This window comes from Sinocyclocheilus rhinocerous, unplaced genomic scaffold, assembly GCF_001515625.1.
Source record: "Sinocyclocheilus rhinocerous isolate Xijiao unplaced genomic scaffold, SAMN03320098_v1.1 scaffold7011, whole genome shotgun sequence".
In the NCBI taxonomy this organism is placed as follows: Eukaryota; Metazoa; Chordata; class Actinopteri; order Cypriniformes; family Cyprinidae; genus Sinocyclocheilus; species Sinocyclocheilus rhinocerous.
The window spans coordinates 30239-39507 of NW_015642592.1; positions in this window are offsets into that span (position 1 = coordinate 30239).

Below are 9269 nucleotides of genomic sequence, written 5' to 3' on the forward strand. Positions count from 1 at the left end.
CCCAAACAAATAACGCATAGATCGTGTGTGTCATCAGATGTTAAACAACGACAACACGGGTGCACACATCCTCTAAACGCTTTGCTAGTGCTCGCCATAATGATATGAATAGAGATCGCTCTTACCACAGAAATGCACGCTTCAAACAAAACAATGTCAACAGACAACAGTCAATGAAGAAGAAGAAGAGGATGATGTGTTCTCCCGGCGCCTACTTATACTATAGTCGCACCGATAGTGATGTCATGACTGTCGCCGGCCAACGTGTTGTTAGTGTTTTTTCAATGTATGCTTCAGACACGGGTCACGACGAGGCATTCCCCATAGCGACCCCTAGAGGACGCAGTTCGAAGTTCCATTGAAAGGGAACAACTTTAAGTGAAGTATTAAAGTAGAACCTATAGCAAAAATAAAAATTTTTATTTTTATTAATTATTATTTTGAATCATTTTCTCTGTGAAGTGAATAATTGTATAAATATTTTGTAAGAAAGACAGAAAGGTTTTGTTGAGGGGGAAAAAACTAAATGCAATGGAAGTCAAAAACATCCATCTAGTGCATGTTTATATAGAACAACAATTAAAAGGCAGCACAGTGGAACACATAACACATTCTAAGTGATTGGCCCTTAAACAGTGTGTTGCAAGGCCATAAATGTATTCCAGATAGAATACAAGAATGTGTGTTAACCGACAGTAAATCTACCTCTGAAAGACTGGCAAGAAGTTTTTGAGTGATATTGAATTAAAACATCAAATATTGACTTCCAAAGCTGCTTTTGTGATGCCTATACAGTTCTTCTGTCTGCAACAATAATGAAAAGTCTTTAAATAGTTTATTTGGGGGCATTTGGTTGTTTTTCTTTGCAAATATTGATATATAATAAAAATATTACTATTGTTCCAGCCACCAAAGACAGATTCACAAATAACCTGCCTGATTTATCTCAACTGCTCTGTGTACCCATAAGTACACATGAACTAGACGAAATGACTAGCAATATAATCAATTGTTCGGTTTAGTTTTTTATAGAGCACATTTCTACTGCCACAAGCGCAGCCCAAAGTGCTGTACAGAGCCATTTAAAATTTAAAAAATTATTAATAGGGCCTTGAAATCGATCCGATATCTGTCAGGTAACCTTTGAAGGGATATTATTGATTCTGTCCATCATTTTAGCGGTCAGTAGTCTAGCAGCAGCATTTTGAGCCAGCTGCAACCAATTCACCAGTGACTGAGAAATTCCTAAATACACAACATTATAATAGTGCAATCTAGATGATATAAAAGCATGGATGGTTGTCTCCAGATCTCTAGATGAGAGCATTGGTTTTATCTTAGCTATTAACCTAAAGAAGTAGAAACTAGTTTTCACCACAGTATTAATATATATAATTAATTGTGATTAAAAAAAACTAAAAGTAGATTATTTACTTTTACAATACCACTTATCCACTCCCTTGTAAGAACATTAATATTTAAACAAATTTAGTTCATTTAAATGCCAGTTGTTTGAGGTTTATAACATTTAACAAAAAATAATAATAATGATAATAAATAATAATAATATTGGCCATCAAAACATGAGTTTTAAATCAATTCTCACTGAAGAGAACTTCCTGATTTTATTGTCATTCTAAATGTAATGGAGAGTTACTGATGACCAATCGAGAGAAAAAAAAAAAAAAGATAAAGAGTTGTCCTTTAAGCATCTAGGTTCCGATATTTCAGCTATTAGTGTCAAAGTTGGCCGCAGTTGTGTTTGAAAAAACGAGAGCATAGCAGTGTGATATGAGACATGAAAGAAGCACTGGCCCTAGATCAGCGGTATGTTATTCAGTGTTGCTATTGACAACGGTTGTTATCTGGGAATAACACACCTCAAAATATTGCGGCTGACAAATCAGATTAAAGTTTTCCATAGAGCCATGTAATAAAAAAAATATAAAGGGCAGCTGTGATTTGCTACCAAACATCATGACATGCGAGAAACCAATATGTAGGCTATGGGCTAAGCTATTTGCTTTGGTATACGGTAATCAGTTTATACTCTGTAGTTAAGTCAAGTCAAGTCACCTTTATTTGTATAGCGCTTTTAACAATACAGATTGTGTCAAAGCAACTGTACAAACCAGACGAAACCAGCAGTTCAATTCCAGGCTGCAGCAATGCCACATTGTGCAGACGACTCAACTGGTTCCTGTGGTCTTGTCCTTGTGGCCGTCTAGGAGATAAGGTCCTCACTGGGGATATGTCTTTGTGGCTCATCTAGTTGTCCTGATCTCCGCTGACATTCAGGACCCCTTTAAAACTATTTTCTGCATCTGTTATGTCATATTAATACTGCCACATTTATTGCAGTAAAGATCTGCAATAGGGAGATGTTGAAGTGTGTAATATAATGTTTGTCCTTGGAAACAATGATGCAGTCATTGAAAACTATTCATGTTCCTGTAGCAGTGCCCTAGTTTATTGGTATTTGCATCATGATGTGCAAATACAGCTTTTAGCTGGCTCATTTCAGGGACATTTGCTTGTAATGCAGGAGATTTCTATTGTGTTTGGGTTTGTCAATTATTCTTATGTAACATGATACTTGCATGAGTATTATTAATGATCATGATGTTGAAAATTACATAGATGAGAAGTGAATTACTGCAATGAATGAGATCCTACATTACATAGCTTTAAATTTACATGTTGATAAATGTATCAGTCTTAATGGCTGTTCCTCTTTCTGGCATACACATAACACACTATCACATTTCTATAATTCAAATCCGTTAAAGGATTATTATTTTCAACAATACAAAGAGGAAACTGAAATTGTTAATTGGGTACTGGTATCACCTATCAAAGCTCCACTATAGCATTGCCATCTCTTTCGCCTTTCTCAAATATGTTTCTTCTCTCTTTCCTTTTGCAATATACAGATGCAGGAAAAAGTATGTCAGTCCTGCATTTTACATTGATTTTTGCATCATTTGGTCATAACAGTTTATCTTATCTTCAGCTAAGTCAAAACAGTAACAAGTCAAGTCAAGTCAAGTCACCGTTATTTATATAGCGCTTTTAACAATACAGATTGTGTCAAAGCAACTGAACAGCATTAATTAGGAAAATAGTGTGTCAATAATGCAAAATGACAATAGTAAACACAAATTTTCAGTTAAAGGCAGTTCATCATTGAATTCAGTGATGTCATCATCCAGCTCAGTTCAGTTTAAATAGTATCTTTGCAATCAAGTCAACGATATCCATTTGTGTCATATTGTGTCATTTGTGTCATATTGTACTTTCCATTGGCACTGTTGCTACGACCAGCTGCAACCTTTTTTCTTACTTTTTTTTGTGATAAATCTTGAATATAGTCTGATTATGATACCAGTCCACATGATTCCCTTGGACTGGATCTTCAACCCAAACTGAGATGAGATGCCTGGTTTTGCTGGCTGTCCAACCACAGAGATCCACTTTTCTTTATTTAATCTTTCTGTTCATCTTCTTAATTTATTAATTTATTAAAATATTAATTTATTAATTTATTGATTTATCAGCTGGCAAAGCTTAAATAGAATCAGAATCAGAAGAGCTTTATTACCAAGTATGCTTACACACACAAGGAATTTGACTTGGCGACAGGAGCTTCCAGTGTAGAAGAAAGTACAGACATAGTGCAGACATACATGATAGTGCAGACATAGGAATAACACAGTAGGGATGGAATATAACACTAATGTAAGAAAAAAAAAAGAAATTAAATAATGTACTATATACAGAAATAGAAGTATAGATAAAAAAAATTGTTTAGATAAATGTACAGATATGTTATGAGTGGGCAGATATGTTATTTACAAAGTGTGCAGTTTACAAGTGTACAAATTTTGGATTCTGTGTATAAATATGTCAGTTGTGATAGATGATGTATAATTATGAAAGTTTAATTGTTCAGGCTGAATATAGCCTGCGGGAAAAAACTGTTCTTGTGCCTAGCTGTTCTGATAATCCTCTCAGCAGTCCTGACTATCCATTGTAGTCTCTTGATGTCTGATTTTGTAGCTGAACCAAACCAGACAGTTATGGATGAACACAGGACAGACTCAATGATGGCAGAGTAGAACTGTTTCAGCAGCTCCTGTGGCCGGCCCGAGCCCGACCCGAGCGTGGTTTTTTTCCCCTTCTCCCGAAACAGCTTATACTACTGTTTCAGCTATTAAAATAGTTAAGTTTTGTATGTAATAGCAAAGTGATTATATTTCGTTTTGTTTTTTTATGAAGTTAATTTAAAAAACGTTTGGAGCATTTTTTGTTCATTAAATATAAGTTTTTGTTTTTTTAAAGTAACGACAAAGCGGCCAGCGGCAGACAGTGAGCCTATGTTTGATAAATTTAGCCCAGTGATGGGCAAACTTGGCCCTTCCAGGCCACTTTCTTGCAGAGATTTGATCCAACCCTGATAAAACTCACCTGCCTGTAGCCTTCTAGTAGTCTTGAAGACAATGATTAGCTGGTTCAGGTGTGTTTGATTAGGGTTGGAGCTAAACTCTGAAGGAAAGTGGCCTGGAAGGGCCAAGTTTGCCCACCCCTGATTTAACCTTCTCAAATCATCACGACTTGCCTAAAATAAAATCTATAGATATAAAACAGTTCAAGCATATAACAATGTTTAAACGTTAAACCTAGATAAATGTGAGCTATATCCAATAGTTTGTGCGGAGAGTGGAAGCTAAAGCGCGCTTTGCAGGTGTAACGAAGGAGGCGTAGCGACAACGGAGTTGAAGATCCAAATGCAGGCTTTATTCGGAAATGTGGTCAGACAGGCAGGGTCCAGTACCAGCAAACAATAATATCCCAGGCAAAGACAAAGAGTAATCCGTAAACAGGCAATGGTCAGGGCAGACAGCAAAACAATCATAAAAACCAGATAAACAGTCCAAGATCCAAAATACACACAGGCAAGGCAAGGCAAAACAAGGAAACACGGGCAGGAACACAGAAACTAGGAATCATTACAGGCTAAACAATCACCAGCGAAGTGTTCGAGTGTGTGTGCATCTTTTAAAGTCCTTCTAATGTGAGACAGCTGTGAACTGATGATGAGATCTAATGAGTGACAGGTGATGCAATAGATGATGAGTCCGGCAAAAGAATTATGGGGAATGTAGTCCAGGGTGAATGGCAAAAGTCAGGGATGGAGTGCCCACTGGTGGAGCTCATGGGCACTCCAGTTGGTGATCGTGACAATATGTATGTCATACAATGTTTTAATTGTCTGTTATTGGTCTATTTTCCTTGTAAAAAGCCATTAGTCATTCTTTATGGGTTTTGGGGAAGAATGCTTCATATTCAACAAGATGGTGTGTTCTATTCATTTTCTTTCTGATCTTCAATTCTTTTTTGATCTTTCTTCATTATTTTTCTTGTTGTTATGAGGCAAATATGCCATATCTTCCCAAATGAGCTAATAACTTAAATGTGGCTCTGACAAACTTGCAGGGACATTTACATTAGGTGAAGAATGAATTGCAGCACGCTAGCACAGAATGAGGAAAAAGACATTGCACTACAGTGACACTCCGGGTAAACATTTTTACATCCTGATTTCACCTAATGAGGTGTGCCTCTATATTAGCCCCTAAATGCAGCATCTTTACACTTTTCTAACATGGGATCAAAGCAAATACAGCAGCAAACCTCAACCAAAAACTGTTGAGGATGAGGCTGCATGGAGCAATGAAACCAAAAATTGAGAACCCAGCATCCACAACATGATTATCTGTATCCGATCGATACTTAACTTTAATATTTACGAAGCAGCAAACAGCCTGAGGTGGGTGTCACAGTGACGTGGGAAGGTAAGGCTTGTGAACGGCATCCTCACTCTTGAGGGAGTCAGACATCCACCGGTGGTGGCAAAATCCACATCCCATGCTCAGGGAGTAAAAGCTCTGCAGGGGCTGAATCAGCAGACATGCCTCTTCTCCTCAGCCACAGATTTAGACCTGGCAGCTGGGCTGGATGGTAATTGGTAGCGTTGCTGGGAATGGCACAGTGCTTGCAGGTGAGGGAGGGGAGGGGAGGACGGTGTGTGTCTGCTCGCCGCTCACGCCAATTGCAGTGGTTAGAGGAAGTTGGCCACGGACGGCAGGGGAGACGGCGATGGTGCACACTTGTCAATGAGCACTCAGGGGAGTCGCCGGAATGAGAAGTAAAAGTCCTCATGTTACCCACCGCAACACACCCTCCCTCCTCCCCTTTTTATTTTTCACTCCATCCCTCTTCTCTAAACTCCCACTCACTTATTGTCGCTCACATTCATCCACTTGCTTTTGGCCGTCTGATATGTTAACCCCACCCTGTAGCTTTGCATATTGTGGACAGCGTTTGTTAAAGCTGACACTGCACCGAGTACCCCTCTGTGAACCGCAGGTGGATGGAATAAATGAAAATGAATAACAAAAAGGAACTACAGCGTGTTCATTTATGGATATCATACCACTTCACATGACAGGTTTTGAGTTAAGCTGTACTGTTGAGAAAGCGATTGCTTACTATAAAAAAACAGTGTTGGGGAATAACTACTATAAATGTAGCGACTCTACAGCTTTAGCAGTTTTCAAAACGGAAGTTTTTAAATGGAATTTTTGTTTTCTTTTAAAAAAGGAGTCCCAATGATACACCGCTGTTTCTAATAGTCGAGCAAATGACCTCAGCAGGCACCCTTCCATGTAGCGTTGTCAAGTCTGATTCATTTTAGTGAATCAAATCATCTTCATCTTCTCCTAGCTGGAAAGTCATTCTAGTGAATCACTTCATCCCTAACAGTTCTCTCTCTCTCATTTATGGCACTGGAAAGTCCTATTCATTCTAGTAAATTTGTACATTGTAAGCGGCCGGCTCATGCAGCATTAGAATGTTTGAATCATTCTTGTGTATCGATTTGTTTCGTTTGGACGGTTCAAGTAAATCAGGGGTGTCCAAAACTGTTTCTGGAGGGCCACTGTCCTGCAGAGTTTAGCTGAACACACCTGAACCAAAGTAATCAAGTCTTCAGACTCACTAGAAGAGTCGGCTCTCATGCAGAGCTAAGAAATATGATTCATTCAAGTGAATCAGTTTGTTTAGTTTGGATGGTTCATGTAAATGAACATAAAAAATTATTCACCGATTCAAGTCTGTGTACTATTGGTCATGTAAGTTAGGGTGTTTTATTGTATTTAATATAAATGTACCTGTTCAACTTTGATGCTGACACTCCAACTGACCCTTTGCAAAGACCCGCCCCCCTTCATTACTGTTGCTATGTCTGACAGGCCATGGTGCTCTCATGCCACATGTCATGTTCTCACGCAGTGAAAAATACATTGCAGAGTAAAGAGATAACTGATAACGCCCCACACAGACAAGACAGAGCACATCATTTTGTATGAAACAAAGTCTCAGCTTTCAAATTTTGTCATTTTTTAAGAAATTCAAACTATATATACAGTTTTGTAGCTCTTTAATGTGTCGTGACAGATGTGTCGCTGTAGCGCCTCAGTTCAAGCGGCACGTGAACCAGTCATCTCTTCCTCTTTACTAGTTATAGCATGAAATAAACATGAATGAACGTCAGAAGGTATCTTGTTTCCACTGCAGAAAGATATCAATACACACCATATTTCAAGTTCAAGTCCACTGACGTTAATCTACTCTCCTGTCTGGTTTGTTTGTCGGACAAAAATGGCAGATTCGGCATTATGATTGGTCAGATTGCTTGTCAATCACACTCTCGGCGAAGGGTCAATTAAGAATTCATTTAAATGTTTAATCTTGTTTAGACTTCATTTAGATCACTGCTTTGGTGCCAGTAAAATGGTGAATGTTTTTTGGGCCCTGTTTACACCTTGTATTAAGATGCGTTTTGGTCAGACGATGACAAGTAGACGAAGACACATTCCCATTTACACCTGCTGTTTTAGTCTGTCTCTTTTGTCCACTTTAGACAACTCTCCAGATTTCTTTGAGGGAGGGTCTATGAGCGGATGTATGTATGTTTTTTTTTCTTATCTTTTGATGTAATATTGCGGTCTAATGTGCTTTCGACTACCTCTGGAAGTGGTCAGGAGGGAGATGGAGCGGAGGCGGAACAGGGGGAGGGATGGAGGGCCAGGTCCATGTGGAAGTGAAGCAACAGGGGATTGAGGCAGAACCAGCAGAGCAGGGTACCAAGGCGGAGCCGGCAGAGCAGAGAGCCAGGGTGGAGCTGGCGGAGCAGATGGCCAAGGCGGAGCCGGCAGAGCAGAAAGCCAGGGTGGAGCCGGTGCAGCAGAGGGCCAAGGTGGAGCCAGCAGAGCAGAGAGCCAGGGTGGAGCCGGCAGAGCAGAGGGCCAAGGCGGAGCCGATGACCACCAGAGCAGAGCAGACAGAGTTGAAGAGCACCAGGGTGGAGCCGATGAGCCAGACGGATCAGGCAGAACTGGAACAAAGAGCACAGAGAGGTTAACAATGGCCTCAGCGTCCGTAACAGGACTGGCAGACAGTTCAGAAATGGCATCTTTGGCCGTAACATGGCGAGCAGAGAGTCTAGGGCCAGCTCTTTTGACCATGGCTGTACAGTCAGAGAGTTCAGAAACAACCTCCCTGATCGTTGCAGGGCAAACAGAGAGTTCGTGACTGGCCTTCTTTTCCAGGATATAGCCGTGACAGCACAGGCAGAGAGTTCACAGACGGCCTCCTTGGCCAGGACAGGGCAAACAGAGAGTTCAGCAAAAGCCTCCTTGGCCGGGACAGTGCAATCAGAGAGTTCAGGAAAGGCCTCCTTGGCCCGGACAGTGCAAACAGAGAGTTCAGGAAAGGCCTCCTTGGTCCGGACAGTGCAAACAGAGAGTTCAGGAAAAGCCTCCTTGGCTGGGACAGTGCAAACAGAGAGTTCAGGAATGGCCTTTTTGGCCGGGACCGGTATGACAGGGGATTCACTGATGGTCACCATGACCTCGTCAGGACTGACAAAGCGTTCATAAGTGGACACCCCCATCTTAAGAGGCGCGGAAGTGGACAACACCACCACTGGAGGATCTGCAGCGAATGCCGCCACCTCTGGAGGTTCTGAAACAATAGCAACAGGAGCTTCATTAAACACAGAGAGTTCAGAAATATTGTATGAGGTTGGAATGGAGGCGCCAGGGAACACCAAGAGATTGGGGATGATGGGGATGAGTGTCTCAGGAGGAGCAGAAGCGGATGTCACCATCATGAAAGGTTCTGCAACAAAAGTTGCAAAAGTTGCC